The sequence below is a fragment of the Mauremys reevesii genome, linkage group 1, assembly GCF_016161935.1.
Source record: "Mauremys reevesii isolate NIE-2019 linkage group 1, ASM1616193v1, whole genome shotgun sequence".
In the NCBI taxonomy this organism is placed as follows: domain Eukaryota; kingdom Metazoa; phylum Chordata; order Testudines; family Geoemydidae; genus Mauremys; species Mauremys reevesii.
Window position 1 is genome coordinate 81,890,329 of NC_052623.1, and position 22,336 is coordinate 81,912,664.

A 22,336-nucleotide genomic window follows, 5' to 3' on the forward strand; every position below is an offset into this window, starting at 1 on the left:
CCTTATGAAGTGGTGTTAGCCCTGCATCATGGATGGGAAACAGAGGCAGAAATGTTATATGTGTAAACAAAGGCCAGAGAGAATTATAACCAGATCCAAATTTACTGATTTCTAAGCCTCTGCAGACCACACTGCCTTGAGGCATGATTTAGTAGTGAGCTTTCATATAAGAGACGTGTGATAATATTAGCAATGTTTGATACAAGTTCCAGTTGTTCTTTGCACTTACACTGTTAAGGACAATATGCTACTGGGGTTAGGATATTCTATTTAACAGAAAGCTACACACATCCAAATATGGATTACATTGTTAAAAGTTCTAAATGGAACATTATCAGGAGAAAATATCAGACAACCTCAAGATAACCTTTTTAACTCAAACTACAGAGCTCTTTTAGATTTCCAAGAGGGTTAATAAAACTGCAGCAAGGGCATTTCGTAAACATGCTGAAGACAACTCAAAATGACAAAATGAAACATCCCTAAGAAATAACAGCAACATGGCAATTATAACAAGGAAAACTCAGCAACCTATTAATCCCCCTTAATTAAATGAAACTTTGTAAGGGACCAATCCACTGCCTAATTTATATAAAATGTATTAAACAGGACTGGCCTTTTCAAGAAAACATTCTTTAACATGAAAAATCCCTCCCTCCTTAATGCTAGGATTCTTCAAAGGGGGGAAGGGGTAGTCTTAATGCAAAATGAGGGTATTCTGGATCAAATTCTAGGAAGTGAGTTAAGCATGATTAACACAGTAAAGGAGGGGGCATGGATCAGCGTTCAGGTCACACTTCCCCCAGCCTGAGCCAGGGATGCTAATGATCCAACTGAGGGACCAAATTTGGTGAAGAATCCTGGTCACATGCCACCTGAGCCACATTGCGCATATGCAAAGAAAAAGAACACAGGTAAGGTTTCAGCTAAAGAACATCTAGTGCTAAGAGCATTAGAGGATTTTAAATGAAGTCAGAAAGATACAATGTGTACTAGAAAAAACAATGCAAACATTGTGATTTTAGGAAAGTTGGTGTTGATGGGAACGCAGTATGACATAGGGAATATCGATTTGAATTCAACAATATAGGTTAAATCTCCTACCCAAATTTCAGAAACATTCAGAAAAAAGCTGCTGTAGCAAAAATACAACAGAAGCAATTGCAGATAATATGAAAGTTATCCTTATTCACTACCACATAGTAAATGATTCTTCTTAATTGATTAATTGCTGGTATTTGGTGCCTCTATGCTAAAATGATAGGCACGCTAGAAATGATGATTGATTAAGGTAAGAAAAGTTGCTTGTAATAAGTGATATATGTTCTAATAAAATATCCCTAGTTTGGCTCTTAACATGGTAGGATTTGGCATATATATATATATATATATATATATATATATATATATATATATATATATATATATATATATATATATAAATTGTCATTGCAATAAGATAGCATTGGTAAGTTTACTACACATTCTAGCATCTCACAGAGGTTCACTATTTCAAATATATAAACAAAAATATTTCTAAGTAAGAATGAAATGCACCTGTAAGAAACTAATATCATAGCCAATGAATTGTTTATTTATAATACTTGAAAAGTTTTTAAAATAAATCCTCATAAAAAAGGTAAACACTTGGCAATACATGTCCAATGAATATCTAAAGTCACAGAGATACTTACAAAGTAAGAGAACTGAAAGAAAGGCCAAAGAAAAAGGTATCTTGCTGTAAGAAGAAGCTCGGAGTGACCTATGCAAATAAAGTAATCTAATCCTTAATGCCCAATCCTGTTCCCATGCATGAATGACAAAACTTCCTTTGCATTAAGTTGGAGCAAGGCTGGGCTCAAAGTGCAAGGAACAATTCTGACTTAGCGAGAGTATGGCCTAGCCCAGGGTTTCTCAAACAGGGGTCGCTGCTTGTGTAGGGAAAGCTCCTGGCGGGCCAGGCCAGTTTGTTTACCTGCTCCGTCAGCAGGTCCGGCCGATTGCAGCTCCCACTGGCTGCGGTTCACTGCTCCAGGCCAATGGGAGCTGCTGGAAGTGGTGGCCAGTAAGTCCCTCGACCTGCGCCACTTCCAACAGCTCCCATTGGCCAGGAGCAGCGATCCGTGGCCAGTGGGAGCCGCAATCGGCTGGACCTACGGATGGGTCAGGTAAACAAACCGGCCTGACCCGCCAGGGGCTTTACATACACAAGCGGCGACCCCTGTTTGAGAAACCTTGGCCTAGCCTAATATACCTTTACCATCTGTAACTTATGATACCTGTGCCTGTTCCTCTATGCCTTCCTCCTATTCCCAATGTGATCTAGGTAAAGCACACAGGATGAGGTCCTTGAGGATGAACTCACTGAAATTCCTTAGAATCAAGTTTCTGGACTCTATTATTAACTTGTGTATTATGTGCATACTGCTGTCTCTGAATGGAGGCTGCCATCAACTGAACTTTCAGGTAATCTTGTTGCACCTTTTACAAAATGATACTATGTCTACATATATTTTCATTAAGCAAAGGTATTAACACCCTGTTTTACATATCCAATGGAAATATTTCTGACACTAATTGTTTAATTTAAATAGCCAGCAATATTAAACTCAACATTTATGCTAAAAGTTTTTCAAGCCAAAGACAAACAATCATAATAAAAATGTTCTTGTTTAATCTACAAAATAAGTACAGAATTTGATTTTAATTATTTGGATAATGACCAAGCAAGTACATCAGGCACATCCCTTCCTGGAGATAATGAAAGGCACACAGGAGCAAACAATATCGCTGAAAATAGACCAACACATTCTGACTCTGAAGATGACTCCAGTAATGAAAATCAGTCTCTTGCAAATGACTCATCTTCTGAAGACTTCACTGGAGATGTTGAAAATCAGGATGATGCATGTGAAAATAAAATTATCAATATGAAGATGAGGAACAGCAGTGTATCACTGAAGATAATAATGAAATTGAGACACCAGTTAGTGGTACAGAAACAAATGAAAGCAGAAGAAATGTCAATGATAATAGTGAATCAGTAACTATTTCTTTAAATGTAAAATGAAGAGATAGCAGACAAAGAGGAAATATACTAGAAAATGGAGTGCCTGACTCCTTAATGAAGTGAAAGGATAACAGGTAAATTCGCAAAAACTGAAGTAAATTTTGCTGATGAATGGAGATCACTAACATAGTATGTTAATATCAAATAGCAATTTAGTGACATTAGTGCCATAGGGCCAAATCCTAATAAGTGTTGAGAATCTAAAGACTAAGTGGGAGTTGTGGGTGCTCAGCATCTCTCTGAATTTGGCTTTTAATCTTTAGCGAAATGAAGACTCGAATTAGCTATATAAGGGGGAAAATCGCCTGTTCATTTTAATCTTCACATTACAGTTGATGATGCTAGCAGCAGTACTGATGAAAATGTACCTGATATAACACCTCCATGGGAAACTAATGATCATAATGAATCTACATGTCGCTGAAGTGCAAAGATGCAGGCCCATAAATCTGAAGGGAAAAAAACAGCTAAAGGCAAACAAATTATCAGCACAAACAAATGATTGTTTTATCATTGTTTTCATTCCTGCTACATTTATTTATGGTCTTTCCCCTCTAAATGAATAAAATTTCCACAAATTAGCTTTAAAATTTTGTTCTATTTTTACCTTTCACCGTTTCCCTTCCACAGAGCTTTCCAAGTTTAGCTCTGTTTAATTGTCATTGTGTGATGGCTGATTAATCTCTGCCTTTTCTTTTCATCTAAAGATAATCAGTGGTTAACCGGTATATAATATTTGTTCCTGCTGTAGTTAATGCTCTGTCAAACCTAGTTTTAGAAATTTTAAGTTGGCTATAAATTATCACCCTGGGCTGGAATTTAAAATTAGATCCATTATGCACAATATTCAATTTAAATAAAAAATATATGAAATTTTCCCTTTTATAGAGTTTATGAAGCTTCTGTGAAAATGTAGCATTTCCTGTAAAATGTTTGCATTAACAAAAATATTATCAAAATTATGCACAATATTTTTTCCCCACATCTGTATGCTGAAAAAAATAGAATGCAGATTTCCACGGTGCATGTTCATGTACTGAGCTAGGTGGGTTGGGACTAACCACAAGGTTGAAGTCTTGTGGTATTTCTTCATGTTCTTTGTTTGTTTGAGCCTGTTCCACAAGCTCAGGACCATAAGCAGAGGCCATTTTGACTTGTTATTTACTAGGTGTTTCCAGTAGCACCCACAATGTGCTTAGCCATTTTCCAAGCATAAAAGAAGGCAAGGTCCTTACCTCAAAGAGCTCACAAGCTAAAAAACAAACAGACTATGGGCTAGTTCCAAAAAGGCACTTAGGCTTTTAACTGCCTCTCTAGGTGCCTAAATCCATCATTTAGACACCATTGAAACCACTGCTCAGCTGCCAATGAACTCTGTAGGCTCCTAAGTTTCTGCTAGAGACATGCACAAAGCCTCTGAAGTCCTGAGGCCACCCCACAGCTAAGGAGCTATTTAGAACCTTACTCAGAGCTGACCCCTGACAGCATTCTTAAACTAGGCTGTCCTCTGCTTCTCTCCCACAGCAGGGTACAGTCTGGTATGTGTTCACGGAGCATACCTATTAGCCCAAGCCTTACAGGTTGGGACAAAGGAAAGACAAAGAGTGCATATACATATCTGGGGTTAACTGAGGTGTGTGAGACCCAAGTTCAGACTTCTCATCTGTCCTATGCAGAGCAGGGACTTGAACCCACTTAAGTACCCTAACAACCAGGCTATAGAGTTTTCTGAACTGTGTCTCTCAATCTCTCCTGTTGAAGCTGGTCCACTTTGTATAAATAATTAAATATTAACTAGAGGAGGAGCTAGAAAAAGAGAGGTTGACTTGGCATCCTAGTGGTTAGGGCACTCACCTTTGAAGTAGGAGAGTCAAGTTCAAGTCCCTACTCAAATAAATATTTAATTATTTATACAAAGTGGAACAGCTCCAACAGGAGATACTGACAGATGCCTACTCCAGGTTACCCAACAGTCCAGTGGTTAGGGCACTCACCGGAGAGATCAGCATTCAGCTCCCTACTCCAAATCAGGCAAAGCAGCAATTTAAATTTAGGTCTCCCATATCCCAGATAGGTGGCCCAACCTGGTATAATTGGGGTGGGATGAAAAAACAGGTGATCTGGCTTGCACTCCGAACTCCGGGAGAAGCTTCACATATGAGAATCCTGAACAGAGATGGGCCAGAAGAAGGTGCCTAACAGTCAGATGCCTAAGCCCCAGATCAATGAGAGTTAGGCACCTAAGTCCTTAAACTTCACCCCTTTCCTTTGCATTTCACTCCTGGTGCAGGTAGCTCCCCTGTCAGCTTGCCAGCTTCTGAGGATGCCTTTCTTAGGTGCCTGTATAGGAAGCCTGGGGACTTGACTCTCAATTCCCCTTCTGGCAGGGTACCTAGGAGTTAGGTGTTAGGCATTGCAGTGCTTAGCATTATAAGTGTCTTTGTGGATCTGGTTCTAAATGCAGAAGGAATGAGTGCAACACCAGAAGCAGCCAAGATCTTTATTGGCCATATGTTAATAATACAATGTTTTGCTAACACAATTATTTTTATTGCTGGTGGTTTGGTTTTGTATGTGTGAAATATATTTTAGTTACTATTCCCCCTAAGTACACACAATTTTGCCAAAATCATCTGGTTAACTGTTTCTTGGCCATTCATCAGGAGTTGGTCATCCAGCAGCAGATCAGCTCAAGAAATGTATTACACTTCTAGAAGACTGCCTACAAGTAGGCAGAAAACAACTTAGAAAAGGAGAAAATAAAGACATCAAGGCTAGTATCACTAAAGCAGCAGAGGAGTCATGAGGAAATGCAAAAAAGAGGACAGCTAATTAGTGAGGGACAGATTTATACTGGGCATTGAAGGCAAGGAACCAAAACTTCAACTTGATGCTACAAAGGATGATGAACCAATGGAGAAATTCAAAGAGGAAGGTGATATGGGCAAGGAACATGATCTGGTGGGCAGCAGCCTGTAGGGACTGGATGGGCCAATGTCGGTGTGACGTTGCACTCAATATGTTTTATGGAAATATGCTCGTGAGTGTGAATATGATGTAACAGGAATATGCTTTATGCAAAAAGGTCTCATAAGGTATCATAAAAAAGGTTATAACCTACTGAATATATTCCTCCTATTTGTATACATGTATAATTCTTGTATCTGAAGCTAGAAATATGAAGTATAACTCTGAGGTCCTATTGTAATTATGCAAAGTGTGGGCCATTAATGGTGGTTTAGAATCTTGATGGCTCCCATTGACTAGGACCGTTGGTTGTAAATGGTTTATTTACCTGCAAGCCTTCCTGTGTACGCTTGGGCCAGCCCGTGGGTCATGAAGAATGAGGTCTCACAGGGACATGTGACCATGTCACCTGATACTGAAATTCATCTTAAATCTTGTACTTTTCCATTTAGAAGGAGAGGTGGAGACCTAGAGAGACAAAACATTCCCACCTTGTGCCAAAGCTATAAAAAGGGGGTGGAATAGGACAAAAGGAGCCAGCCATGAGAAAGCCCCTGCTTACCACCTGAGATGTCTGCTGAAACTAACAAGGACTGTATCAGGGGACAGGATTGGGGCCAGACTAGGAAGGAGTCTAGTCTGTGAAAGAAGCTTATTGGAACATCTCTGAGGGTGAGCTATTACCTGTAATCAGTTTCTTAATGTATTAGACTTTGATTGCGTGCTTTTGCTTTATTTTGCTTGGTGACTTACTTTGTTCTGTCTGTTATTACTTGAAACCACTTAAATCCTATTTTTATACTTAATAAAATCACTTTTGTTTATTAATGAACCCAGAGTAAGTGATTAATACCTGGGGGAGCGAATAGCTGTGCATATCTCTCTATCATTATTATAGAGGGCAGACAATTTATGAATTTACCTTGCATAAGCTTTATACAGAGTAAAATGGATTTATTTGGGGTTTGGGTCCCATTGGGAGCTGGGTGCTGGAGGCAGGTAACTTGCTGAGCCATATTCACTTAAATCTGCAGCTTTGGGGGCATAGACCAGACCCTGGGTCTGTGTTGCAGCAGGCTAGCATGTCTGGCTCAACAAGACAGGGTTCTGGAAATCCCAAACTGGCAGGGAAAACAGGCTCAGAGGTAATTTCAGAACATCAGGTGACAGTCCCAAGGGGGTCTCAGTGACTGAACCCGGCACAGTCGGCACCAAGGGGGTCAGAGAGCAGCAAGTCAAAACAATTAAGATGAAGGCTTAAGTGAGAGTTTTAGCTGTAGGGAAAAAAGGACAAAGGGATCAGGAAATGTTCGGGGGGGGAGAGTGGCAGGATTTGGATATGGCTTGGATGTGTGGGGCAAGGCAGAGCACTAAGTCACGGATCATCCCAAGATTATGGGGTTGAGGAGAACAAAGAAAGAACAAAGCAACAGGGAGTCCTGTGGCACCTTATAGACTAACAGACGTACTGGAGCATGAGCTTTCGTGGGTGAATACTCACTTCGTCAGATGCATGTAGTGGAAATTTCCAGAGGCAGGTATAAATATGCAGGCAAGAATCAGTCTAGAGATAACGAGGTTAGTTCAATCAGGGAGGATGAGGCCCTCTTCTAGCAGTTGAGGTGTGAACACCAAGGGAGGAGAAACTGCTTTTGTAGTTGGCTAGCCATAATCCTGAGCTGATGGTGTCAAATTAGCAAATGAACCGAAGCTCAGCAGTTTCTCTTTGAAGTCTGGTCCTGAAGTTTTTTTGCTGAAGGATGGCTACCTTTAAATCTGCTATTGTGTGTCCAGGGAGATTGAAGTGTTCTCCTACAGGTTTTTGTATATTGCCATTCTTAATATCTGACTTGTGTCCATTTATCCTTTTACATAGAGACTGTCCAGTTTGGCCAATGTACATAGCAGAGGGGCATTGCTGGCACATGATGGCATATATTACATTGGTGAACACGCAGGTGAATGAACCGGTGATGTTGTGGCTGATCTGGTTAGGTCCTGTGATGGTGTCGCTGGTGTAGACATGTGGGCAGAGTTGGCATCGAGGTTTGTTGCATGGATTGGTTCCTGAGTTAGAGTTAGAGTTACTATGGTGCGTTGTGTGGTTGCTGGTGAGAATATGCTTAAGGTTGGCGGGTTGTCTGTGGGAAAGGACTCGCCTGCTGCCCAAGGTCTGTGAAAGCGAGGGATTGTTGTCCAGGATGGGTTGTAGATCACTGATGATGCATTGGAGAGGTTTTAGATGAGGACTGTAGTGTGATGGCCAGTGGAGTTCTGTTGGTTTCTTTTCTTGGGCTTCTCTTGCAGCAGGAGGCTTCTGGGTACACTTTTGGCTCTGTTGATTTGTTTCCTTATTTCCTCGTGCGGGTATCGTAGTTTTGATAATGCTTTGTGAAGATCTTGTAGGTGTTGGTCTATGTCCGAGGGGTTGGAGCAAATGCGGTTGTACCTCAGCGCTTGGCTGTAGACAATGGGTCATGTGGTGTGTCCAGGATGGAAGCTGGAGGCATGAAGGTAGGTATAGCAGTCGGTGGGTTTTTGGTATAGGGTGGTGTTAACGTGATCGTCACTTATTTGTACCTGGACCTCCACTGTAGATTGGTCCAGGCTAAGGTTGATGGTGGGGTGGAAGCTGTTGAAATCATTGTGGAATTCTTCCAGAGTCTCCTTCCCATGGGTCCAGATGATGAAGATGTCATCAATGTGGCGTAGGTAGAGAAGGGGCATGAGTGGATGGGAGATGAGGAAGCGTTGTTCCAGGTCAGACATAAAAATGTTGGCATATTGTGGGGCCATGAGTGTGCCCATAGCAGGGTGCCACTGGTCTGGAGTTATATATTGTCACCAAATTTGAAATAATTGTGCATAAGGATAAAGTCACAGAGCTCAGCAACCAGTTGTGCTGTGGCATCATCAGGAATACTGTTCCTGACAGCTTGTATTCCATATGTGTGTGGGATTTTTGTGTAAAGAGCCTCCACATCCATGGTGGCTAGGATGGTGTTTTCTGGAAGATCACCGACGCATTTTAGTTTTCTCAGGAAATCGGTGGTTTCAGGGAGATAGCTGGGCGTGTTGGTGGTGTAGGGTCTGAGTAGAGAGTCCACATATCCAGACAGTCCTTCAGTGAGAGTGCCAATTCCAGAGACGATGGAGCCTCCAGGATTTCCAGGTTTGTGGATCTTGCATAGTAGATAGAATAACCCCAGTCGGGGCTCTAAGGGTATGTTGATTTGTTCCTGTGTTAGTGTAGGGAGTGTCCTGGGTAGATGGTGCAGTTTCTTAGTGTATTCCTCAGTGGGATTTGAGGAGAGTGGCCTGTAGAATTTGGTATTGGAGAGTTGTTTGGCAGCCTCCTTTTGGTAGTCAGACCTGTTCATGATGACAATAGCACCTCCTTTATCAGCGTCTTTGATTATAATGTCAGGGTTGTTTCTGAGGCTGTGGATGGCATTGCATTCTGCACGACTTAGGTTATGAGGCAAGCGATGTTGTTTTTTCCACAATTTCTGCCTGTGCACGTTGGCGGAAGCATTCTGTGTATAGGTTCAGACTGTCATTTCGACCCTCAGGAGGCGTCCATGTGGAGTTCTTCTTCTTGTGCTGTTGGTGGAAGGGTATCTGTGTATCAGTGCACTGTTCAGTGTTATCTTGAAAGTATTCTTTGAGTCGGAGACGGCGAAAGTAGGCTTCCAGATCACTGCAGAACTGTATCATGTTCGTGGGGGTGGTAGAGCAAAAAGAGAGTCCCCGAGATAGGACAGACTCTTCTGATGGGTTGAGTGTGTAGCTGGATAAATTGACGATATTGCTGGGTGAGTTAGGGGTACCACTGTTGTGGCCCCATGTGGCAGGTAGGATTTTAGACAGCTTACAGTCCATTTTCCTCTGTAGAGAGGTGAAGTGTGTAATGTAGATCTCCAGTCTTATTTTAGTAAAGTCCATTTGTGTGGAGGGTTGGTTATTTATGAAAGCCTCCAGGTTGGAGAGCTCTTTTTTGATGTTTTCCTGTTTGCTGTATAGGATGCTGATGAGGTGGTTCCTCAGTTTCTTTGATAGTGTATGGCATAATCTTTCACTGTGGTCTGTGCAGTATGTAGATAGCAATGGATTTTTCACCTTCTGTCCATTTGGTATGATGTCCATCCGTTTGCATTTGGAAAGGAAGATGATATCTGTCTGTACTTGTGCAAGTTTCTTCATGAGGTTGATGGATTTCCACTCCATACGGAACAGTGTCAAGAGAGTCCCGGGTGGAAAAGTGTATGAGGAGGGTATGATCAACAATGTCAAAAGCAGCAGGGATGTCCAGGGAAATGAGAATGGGGTAGATACTAATGCTATGAAGAGAGTAAGGTGGTAGCTGGTGAGACCTGGGGGTTGGTAGAGTTTTATTTCATTTATTTTAATTTAGGATGGAGATAGAAGAGCATACTTACACTGTGAGAAGAAGGAGCTAGATGAAGACATTAAAGCTGAGGTGGATGAAAGGGGGTGAGGCAGAGGCATGAGGTGTTCAGCAGTGGGAGAGAATGCAGTCATTAGATCAGCAGAAGAACAGGTGAGAAACATTAGTATTGGTTAAAAGGAAGAAGGAGAACAAGTTAGATGGGGAGGGAGATCACAGTGGATCTTGTTAGCTTACATTCTTAGGCATTTGTTGGAAGGGAGGGTGGGAAAGAGGGATGAGATATGTTACCAAAGGTCTCAGTGGGACAGAGTAGACCTGTGATCCACCAAAGATATCAAGCCATTGGTGCTTTCTCCAGCCTCCAACAAAAGCACAACTACAGGCTGTTTTGGAAGTTAGTTACTGTACCATGTTATCTTGGCACTTTAGTAGTATGGAAAACTGGACAGAAGTTTAGTTTCCTGCCATCTTCTCTCTTCAAAGATAGCTGCTATCTCCCTTCTTCTGTCTGAAATTCTGAGAAAACATTTCATATGAAAATGGACTTACGCATTTTTGCCCCAAAATGTCACAGAAAGCTAATGGAGACTTTTTTTCATGCAAAAATTCTATGTCCAAAATTTAAAAACCTTCTGAGTCACATATGAGCATAAAAATGAGGAAATGAGTATGTCCAGACAGCAAGAGAATTAGAGGCACATGGCACTTTTAAAACATACAAACATAAAAAAACTCATGTTTGCACAACTATTTCTGCAGGTCACAAAAAACAAGGTGATGAAGAAGAGATGCTGTCACAATTATTGGATAATCATTGTTGAAAAAAAATTGTGAGAGCATTTTCTATAATTCCTGGGCAGAGTTAGATGAATGAAAGCACAAACTGAGTAATTTTTGACAACACATATGTGTATAAATCAAAGCAGAAAAGCCTCCATTCACTCCTTTGAGCTGCTAAAATGCCTCTAGGTCTTTGCATTAGAAGACTAAGGTCCTTTAGAAGGATCAGAAGGCAATATCCCACAGGGAGACAAGCTGATACCTAGTAATATGAATTTCTTTTTTAACCTAGTTTAATATAAAAACACATAAGATAAATAGACCATTTTAGATCAATCAGAAGATTTGCAAAGTCAAATACACAAGATGTGTTTTACCTGAAATTATACAAACTACATTACATTATCTAAGTAACAGACTTATTTTACAAAAAGCAATTTTAAAAACTCCTCATCTAAACCCTCCAAACAACCCCAGTGTTACAACCAAGATTTTTCTAAAACAAAATTTGAACTCATCTGATGATAGGTGTACCCTACCAGTAGCCATGTATAATTAATTAACACATGTTAAAGGACATGTTAGTGGACATATTCATATACTTCAAGGGACTTTATGGCTATTTCCTTATTCTTGTGAGCTTAAATAACAACAAAATGGAAACAAGTCTTAACTATATAAAATATATAATGTTATGAAGTTCTTGAAGACTTTCAAGAGGTTTTATTTTAACATATCTTTTCCAGTGTTTAAAGCAATGGGGAATATATTGTACAAGATTCTACAATATAGGTGCAACACTAGTGTAAAATGAGTACCAATGTGATGACAGTCATGGTTAAGGGAGCGAATATGAGTTTAGATTCTGCAACATACAGGACAGAGTGTCAAAAGTGATGAAAGACTGACAGGCCAGGTTTACAGGTCATTCTGAAACACAGCATAGAGCAGAAGTTACTAACTAAGTTGGCTACTCATAAGAACCTACAAATAGTTCAATAACTTCCATTTCCTACCTTAGTATCTAATGTACCCTAATGCAATTTTTCAAAACTGGACAAAAGGAGTAATGTGCAGAAAAAAATGGTGGTACTCTCCCCAAATCCTCCCACAATAAAAGCTCCAAACACTCATGACACTAAAATGAGGTGCTAATCACAGCACGCTATACAGCTTTGCATGATATGATCATCTCCCTTCTTGCCTGTTTTGATCAGTATTGAAATAGTTAACTTTAACTTTGATGCCTGATAAGCTAAATGTTAACACGCTATTGAAATAAAAAGGGGCAGTTCATACCTCTTGAAGCTATTGTTTTAGGATGTCTGCAAACTCAAGTAGACATCACTACATCATTTTATTTTTGTCAGTGTGTCACACCACATAATTGTATTGCAGTTCTCAGATATTGGCATATTTTTGGAGCAGGCTGAAGATGCTGCCTATGTGCTGGTGGCATGCACCTTTGCATTCAAAAGGAGATCTCACCTGCTAAGTGACAACAGGTGGGAAGATACGTTCATCATCCATTTAGAGAGTCTCTGTGATAAAATGACTTGGCCTTTCAACGAGTTGGATAGAGCCACAAAGAGTAGAGGGTTTTCAACGATATGGATGTGAAAACGTTTGCTTCGGAGAGACAGCAGATCTCCTCTAGGGGTAGCACTGAGGTATATAGTGTTTTCAGTATCAGGGACTGCACCAGTCTCAGTAGGTGTCTTGGTACTGAGGATATTCCTAGTTCTTTCAGGATACATTAAGCAGCCTTGGTTCAGCTGCAGACATCAACACCAAAGGTTGCATCTCTAGTACTAGGATTGGTGCCAGAGAACTTTTTCTCTGTGCCAAAGTCTGGTTGTTTTTTTGTTTGTTTGCATGCTTGATTGTTTTTTGTTTTGTTTGTTTTTATCACTAGCCCTCAATGCCTTATGGGGCATAGTGGTTTTGTCCCTGAAGGCCTTACATAGTCTGTCCTTCTGGGGATACACTGAGCTGTATCTAGTGTCTCTGCCTCTGTGTTCACGGCAGTTTCAGAGCCAGTCTTCAGTACTGGAGAAGATAGCATTGGTTTCAGTGATGATGATTTTGTTGCCAGTGGCGTCAGTGTTGGGTCTTTTCTTGATGTGATCTTTCCTGAGCTGGTTTTAGGCATCACAAGCGTGGTAGACAGGACACTCAAAGCAGTTGGTGTGCCTGGTACCTGGGCTCTGCTACTTGTCTCCTCAAGGTCTGAAGATACCTTAATGGATTGCTTTAGCAGATGGAGCTTCAGTTATGCATTCCACAACTTGCACATGCTTACAGAGACTGACTGGCATACTGAGCAGCTCTCTGGTGTATGGGTCTCTCCTAAACACAAGAGGCATCTGCTGCATTCAGTTTTCAAGAGAATTAATGCATTACAGGAAGGGCAAGGTTTGGCGTAGGCAGGTTTAAAACCCACCACATTAAAGTGGTCTGACCATGGGGGTCTAACCATCAAATTTCAGTACAGACAAGTTAATTTTGTTTGCAGTCATTCCTTATAGATGGAGATGAAGAGTTCTGGAGGTTTCAGAAGAATCAAAACATTTATTCAAAGATAAAGATGCTCGTCATGTTCTGTCTTGCTGCAATAAGATCACACTAAGAAAAAAACATGAGAGACTCTGGGTTTTGTACTGGTATATCTATTTTAGTTAAGAGTATGGGGTTTTTTACCTAAATAGTAAATACCTAAATATCCTTTTACCTAAAAGCCCTTACTGTGGATGCATTAATATGGCTATAAATACCAGTATAGCTTCCCATAAATGTACAGAATAAGTTATGCTGATGTTTATAACAGTTCTACTTTGTCCACACTCTGAGGGTTGTATCATTTTAACTATCCTAGCATAGTTAGAGGAGTACAACTTTTTTATTTAGACATGGCCTATATGCAACAGCGCCACCTGACCTCATTTGACATAATACAATATCAGTATAATAAGAACTGTCTTATATAGTTATTAGGTTTCATGTCGATTTTCTTTTTAAAGTGAAGTTAGCATTCTTGAAGGATAGAAGCTGGACATAAAAAAATATTATTGCCCCTTTCATCCCCTAGAATTCCGCAATCTTTTCCAAATTAAAAGCAGCAAAGAATCCTGTGGCACCTTATAGACTACAGACGTTTTGCAGCATGAGCTTTCGTGGGTGAATACCCACTTCGTCGGATGCAAGTAGTGGAAATTTCCAGGGGCAGGTATATATAAGCAAGCAAGAAGCAAGCTAGAGATAATGAGGTTAGATCAATCAGGGAGGATAAGGCCCTGTTCTAGCAGTTGAGGTGTGAAAACCAAGGGAGGAGAAACTGGTTCTGTAGTTTGCAAGCCATTCACAGTCTTTGTTTAATCCTGAGCTGATGGTGTCAAATTTGCAGATGAACTGAAGCTCAGTTGATGCCAACTCTGCCCACATATCTACACCAGCAACACCATCACAGGACCTAACCAGATCAGCCACACCATCACCGGTTCATTCACCTGCACATCCACCAATGTAATATATGCCATCATATGCCAGCAATGCCCCTCTGCTATGTACATCGGCCAAACTGGACAGTCTCTAAGGAAAAGGATAAATGGACACAAATCAGATATTAGGAATGGCAATATACAAAAACCTGTAGGAGAACACTTCAACCTCCCTGGCCACACAATAGCAGATCTTAAGGTGGCCATCCTGCAGAAAAAAAACTTTAGGACCAGACTTCAAAGAGAAACTGCTGAGCTTCAGTTCATCTGCAAATTTGACACCATCAGCTCAGGATTAAACAAAGACTGTGAATGGCTTGCCAACTACAGAACCAGTTTCTCCTCCCTTGGTTTTCACACCTCAACTGCTAGAACAGGGCCTTATCCTCCCTGATTGATCTAACCTCATTATCTCTAGCTTGCTTCTTGCTTGCTTATATATACCTGCCCCTGGAAATTTCCACTACTTGCATCCGACGAAGTGGGTATTCACCCACGAAAGCTCATGCTGCAAAACGTCTGTTAGTCTATAAGGTGCCACAGGATTCTTTGCTGCTTTTACAGAACCAGACTAACACGGCTACCCCTCTGATACTTTTCCAAATTATACACTGTACATTCTAGTGTACGCTACTGATACACAGCTGCCATCCAGTGCATTGTATGCTGAACAACAACGGGGCATGGGGACATTTTAACCAAGGACACTGAATCAAATCTGCTACAGGGATTTGGTATTTGAGGTCTCTTCTGAGACCATCCATTGAAAGTGTACAGTACATTGCCTTTCAATGGGCGTTTTGCTCCTAAGTGTTTAAGTCACTTTCGAAAATGGTACTTTTGGCTAAGTCACTTAAGAGCTTTTGAAAATGTTACTCCTGTCTTTACAATTATGACTATATTTATGGTGAAATGATTCCCTGGACTTTGAGAAGGGAAGCAGCAGTTTCCTTTTGAAGCACTGCCTCTAGTGATCTGCCACAGCAGTATTTCAAAGAGAAGCAGTTCTTTTCCCTTCCAGTCCAGATGTAGTGTTAAGCAGCTGGGCTGCTTCAAGGTGACCGTAGGACTATAGCAGGGGTCGGCAACCTTTCAGAAGTGGTGTGCCGAGTCTTCATTTATTCACTCTAATTTAAGGTTTTGTGTGCCAGTCATACATTTTAATGTTTTTAGAAGGTCTCTTTCTATAAGTCTATAATATATAACTAAACTATTGTTGTATGTAAAGTAAATAAGGTTTTTAAAATGTTTAAGAAGCTTCATTTAAAATTAAATTAAAATGCAGAGCCCCCCGGACCGGTGGCCAGGACCTGGGCAGTGTCAGTGCCACTGAAAATCAGCTCACATGCCGACTTTGGCACCTCTGGACTATAGGAACCTGAACTAGGAGCTAAATTACATGAAGTTCTTAGGGGTTTTATTTTGATTTATAAATTAAATAGAGAGCAGCTATCTCAGCATCTAGGTGCCCTTAACAATTTTTATAAACACCAATCGTACAACACCATAATAAAACTAGCAGCTAATCCTCACCTTATCAAAAAATAAACCAGCAAACAACTACTGATGAAAACTAGAAGTTCTCACACATTACACCCCAGCACAAAAGCCAAAGAATAAAAAATGGACTTTGCATCGGCAACAAATGCAAGAGAGTCAGGCTAATTTGAACCAACGTGACATTAGTAAGTCGAAGTTCGCTTATGATAATGCCATACAACCAGCTCTCTTCCTTTCAAAACAAAGAGCTTTCAGTGTTAGCCAACAGAAAAAAAAGGATTGTGTTGCTTTAAATAGTTTTACTCTTCCCATTTCTAATTATTCATGTAAATTAAATTCTACAAGTGAAGAAAAATTCATAAAACTCATACTTATTCATCTTATCGGAAGATGTGGCATATGAATAGTGCCCATAATCTCAGAAGGTGAAATGTAGAAAATATCACAGGCAACTCCCACTTCAAGTTAACTGAACCAAAAAAGGGAGATTCCTGATATGAAGGGGAATTCAAGGAGATCCTCCCTAATCACCTCTTAATAGACTCACATTTCAGACACAGGAAACAAATCAAGAATTCTGAAGACATGGAATTTTTAATCACTTACACTTACTATCAAATACAACAAAAACTTTAAAGTACAGATAATGAACATTATATGTAAATAATAAGACTTATTACTAAGAATAATCAAAGAGATTTCTGCAAAATACTGATGTACATACTACAGTGAAAAATTCATTGTACATCCCCAGTTCTTTATCTGTATCCAATGCAGAGAAAAAATATTCTCAATAATGAATATCATTAGTACATAATTATTATTTTTTATGTTTCTGTCTGGTAGGAGTTGGTGATAATTAGATTTGTACTTTTGAACAATTCTAAAAAAGAGTTGAGATTTCCAAAAGGTAGCAGGACAGGAAGCCTGGGAAAAAAATAGATCAAGAGAAGGAAATTTCAATTAATGACCCTACCATTAACATATTATACCAGATGTGCACTGAGTAGGAATGAGACTGCATCTCTGGAAGCCAAAGTCCAAGATTCCTTCAGAGATTTTCTCCCACATTGAACAGAAGGGGCTGAGAAAAGGAGTAATAGAAAGCAGCCTGGAGGGCTATGGCATCATTCAAAGGCACTCGAGGAAACAGTGACACAACAAGAGGTACAAGAGAATGAGGGTTTGGCTACACTTGCAGGTGTGCAGCGCTGGGAGTTAAAGCTGTCTTCGTACAGCTGTGTTGGGAAAGTGCTGCAGTGTGGCCACACTGACAGCTACCAGCGCTGCAGTGTGGCCACATTTGCAGCAGTGTTGGGAGTGGTGCATTATGGGCAGCTATCCCAGCGTTCAAGTGGCTGCAACATGCTTTTCAAAGAGGGGGGTGGGGTGGAGTGTGACAGAGCGTGGAGGAGATAGAGAGAGTGGAGTTTTGGAGCTGACACTGTGTCAGCTCCCTGCCTTGCAAGTTCTAAGGACTTGAAGATACACAGCACCAACCTTCAATCATTTTAAAAGTTTCAACCCCTTCCCCCACCCCTCTCTCATTCACTAAATGCAAATAGCCTTCAGACCAGATAAGCAGCTGCTCCAAAACTGATCCTTCCTCCCCCCCTGGGCTGCTTCTCTCCTCAAGCAAACACTAGCTGTGGACATTCATCCCCCTCTGCTCGAGCAAACAGTAGCTGTGTTTGTTTTTTAGATAAGCAGCTCCGGGAGCCCCGAGTTCACAACAAAACAAAGAGTGTTATCTTTACTTAAAAAGCATTATGAGAAGGTTCCGGAGGTCAGTTACAGCGTAGTAAGATTAATCATTGTTTACACTGGCACCCCTGCGCTGCAAGAGCAGCACTGTTCTCTTTATTCCTCTCGTCGAGGTGGAGTACATGCAGCGCTGTAGCCAGGGAGATACATCGCTGTATGTGCCTTGCCAGTGTGGACGGGGAGTAAGTTACAGTGCCGTAAAGCCACCACCAGCGCTGTAACTCTCAAGTGTAGCCAAGCCCTGAGAGAAACAAGGTTAAAGCTAATCGCATAGATTTTTATCCCATACCAGACTGAAAGAATAGGTCCTATTTGTGCACACTTCTGTCACAACCACCAGCACCACCCAGCAACAGCAGTAACAAGGGAACAAAAAGCCTTGTCTACACACAAAAGTTCTATGGATATAATTCAAGTGGCACAACACACACACCCCAGGCCTTGTTTATACTAGAAAAGGGTTTGCCACTATTGCTAAGTGTAGTGTAGCTGCTGCTTATACCAGCAAAAGGATACTTTTGATAGGCCAATCACTAGGTAAACCGATAAACAAAAGTGGCATACTGCTGTGTCGGTTTTTCTTCCACTTGGAATCCAGGAGGTCTCTTTTGGGGGGTGTTTAAATTACATGTCACTACTCTTACAGGTTCCTAAATGGTTGGTGGTTAAAAAGCACCTCACTGAGGTCTCATATTACTTGGGCCTTGGACCTAGACAATCACAGGGCATGGTAAGGGGATATGCCTCTATAGCTCACATGGTTTGCAGCCTGGTCTCCTCATCTCATTTCTCCTATATTCAGCATAGAGGGGGTCAGGACTCTGTCACCACTCAGAGTCGTGTGGCTGGTTTGAAGGTATAGCAGGAGCAGGGATTTCACACTCACCCTCAGGTTTAAGTACATCAGGGGCCATTGATATGAGTTGATATCCTCACCGGAACAACCTTGCCAGTGGGTGTTTTACCCCAGTTTGGCATTCATTGTTAAATAAATCTTGGCCTCAGCATTTACCATATTATAGAATCTGTGTCTCACTTTTACCATGTCCACATCAAAAACTGGTTGTAATTACAACCATGACTACACCGTCATGAAAATTGTGTCTAGGAATTTCCTTAGATTTTTGAGAATTTTTTTTCTGACACTGAGATGCATTACTGATTTCAAAAAATGGTAGGTATTTATTTATATTTGTGAAGTATTAATGTGGTGTAACCCCACACCAGAGTCCATATGAGGCCAGTAACCCCTACTGAAGTTCATGCAGTAGCAACACTTCTACAGAGTTCATACAGAGTTACCCTACAAACCCAACAAAGCTTTCAACTACTACACAGAATCTTAACAAAGGTTATTACAGTTCTGCCACAGAAATGACTAAATTTCACACATTATGATTTATGGATTTTACAAATTCTCCTGAATTCTCTCAAGACCACGTTAAACATATCAAGTAACTCCAAACACTTTATCCACAAATATCAAGTAACTCTGCACTTTCCCAAAACAGTGCCAGGCAGTACTCCTGAGGAGGTCAACAAAATAAACCAAATTTGAAGTTTCATTTGTTTGAATTACACAAGATTTTTTTTTTCCAAATGTGAAAAAATATGACTTTTAAATTAGTCAAAAATGAGTTTTTAATATGCAGCTACCCCCAAATCTTAAGAAAAAATCTCCTTTAATATACCACACACCATTGTTTTTCTGGTGCGTTAGTTTAATTTTGGTGTAGTTACAGGGGAGATCAAAATTGGCCTTATAAGAGGAAGCTAGTTACAACCTTAACTGAGAAGACACTAGCTTTTCTCCTTAATTAGCCCATCAAACAGGGAATGTGCTTGTCAGCCACTGAATACATATACAATTATTTAGCAATGTTTAAAGGAGTAAAAGAATAAACATGATCAAAGAGCATCCAAGAATTAGGAGAATATCATTTTAATCTCTGAAAATTGCACCACGTATCAAATGCATGACATATAGAATAAATAATACACAATTTTGATTTATAAAGTTTGGATACCATCTAGGGGTTCTGGGGACATCATGCACTATAAGGTAACCAGAATTTTAATACAAAATTATAGCCTCAAAATTTTCCATATTTTATTTTATATAACATTAAACAGTACATAAAAATGAGTCCCCAAATCCATACCATTCATAGGCTGATAGTCCACTTCTGGCTTTTTAAATACAAGTTAATTTGAGGCAGATTGAGAGGTTTTTAAAAAAACGTTTGCCTCTATCATTACACTCAATAACATGAGGACTTATCTGATGCCAACACAATTTGACCTCATGACCAGTTCAGTTATTGTGATACTGGCAGCTTCTATATTAGCATACTCCAGGGATGACTACTGTAAAGTACATAACACATAAAATAATATCCTATATTTGCTTTATTCTTTGTACTTATATTAAAGACTTGCAATTCTGTGCCAGTCAGACAAACTGTTGAACAACTGTATTCGAGTATTAGAATATTTGGTTTCGCTGGTACATTCTGGCTGCTTTGCACCATTCCACTGATGTAGGGCAACATTAAACCTGGTTTAACTGCCCTATTAAATCAGGTTTATGGTGGTTTTGTACCACTGAAGAGGCAATAATCTGGCCCTTTAATTACATGCACTTGGTCATTTCCATACTTTTTAATGCATTTGTTTTGTAAGTTGTAACATTATGGGTATATTACTTACTTTAGAAATAATAGCTTTAATTAACCAAGTTTTATATGGGAATTTCCTTATTTTAAAGAAATGTAAGGTATAGTAAGAGTATAAAGTAGGCTCCTACAGGATGTACAAAGTCTGCATTGACTCCTGAACATGCTACACTTCATCACATAAAATAGACATGTTTTAGGGTCCTCAGTCCATATCTCACTCCAAGCTCTTCTCCATAGATGAAAATAAGTCTGGGATCTTGCAACATGGTGTCAGGGTCTAAAACTCTTCATAGAGATGCAGAGCTCGCATGTGGATTCACCCTGATATCAGGTTCTAGGATACGACAAACAGATATAAAGCTATTTTATTGGCTTATACTGAAAGGAAGACCACATGGGTCCTACTAGCTGCAAGCTAGGACATTAAGGGTTTGAGTATTTCTTTGTGGCACAAACAGAGGAAGGGACACATGGGATCTGCAGGGAGCCAGAGGTGACATGTAATTCATAGTGTAGGGGAGGAGGGGGACACAATTTAAAGTTTCTGGAGGGGCATGTGATCACCCCACAGACTTTTCAAACTGTGGAGTGCGCCCCCCAGAGGGAATGTAGGAATGTTTGGGAGGGCGAGCAACGATGCCAGGCAGCTCGGGGCTCAGACAGGGAAGCCCTGAACACCAGGACTCAGGAAGGCAGTTCCACTTCCACCCCCTGACTCATTGCATTGGGCCACCCACCCTCTCTGGGTTGGGGGGCACAACCAAAACATCGGGAGAGGGACACATGACCCATGTGCCCCCCCAAGCATCGCCTCTGCAGGGGGCAATCCTAGAAACAACCAAGCTTAGAAGCACACTTTGATATGCAATTTTTGTTTGTTGTTATTTATGATAAAAAAAGAAATACAGGTATAGGGCAAGTTTGGACCCTCTCTAGTGTTCATTTTCAGTATTAGGCTCAGGGTGGGTTACAGGTTTCTTTTTCACACACTGTTTTGACAGACCCAGTTTATGTGGTACACCTAGGTTGAACTTGCCTAAGGAACAAGCTTTGAAATGCATATGCCCTTGTAGAAATTACAAATCCAGCCAGACTTGATTACAATTGGGGAACTCAGGGTAGCAGAGAGGGACTGGGAAAGGACTTGGCACAATGCAATTCATGAAATATTTTCTTTAAAATATTCTGCACAAGTCTTTATGAGCTGAAGTATTTTCACTCTATATTCCAGGGGTCGGCAACCTCTGGCACATGGCTCGCCAGGGTAAGCACCCTGGCAGGCCAGGCCAGTTTGTTTACCTGACAGGTTCGGCCGACTGCGGCTCCCACTGGCCATGGTTCACTATCCCAGGCCAATGGGGGTGGCAGGAAGCAGTGTGGGCCAAGGGATGTGCTGGCCACGGCTTCCCGCCACCCCCATTGGCCTGAGATGGCGAGCCACGTGCCAGAGGTTGCCGACTTCTGCTGAATTAGTCGCAGTTCAGAAAGACTTATGCACAACCCTGCATACTTAAAAGTTGCCTAATCCTTTGAGTTGACACAGGTCTCACTGTCTAAAAGTAAGCCTGACATCTTGGCCCCATTGATCTGAGAAGCAGTATATTGACTGAATCTTCTGAACTTGCAAGTTCCACCACTGTCCCTGAGGATCTGAAAAATCACACAGGCT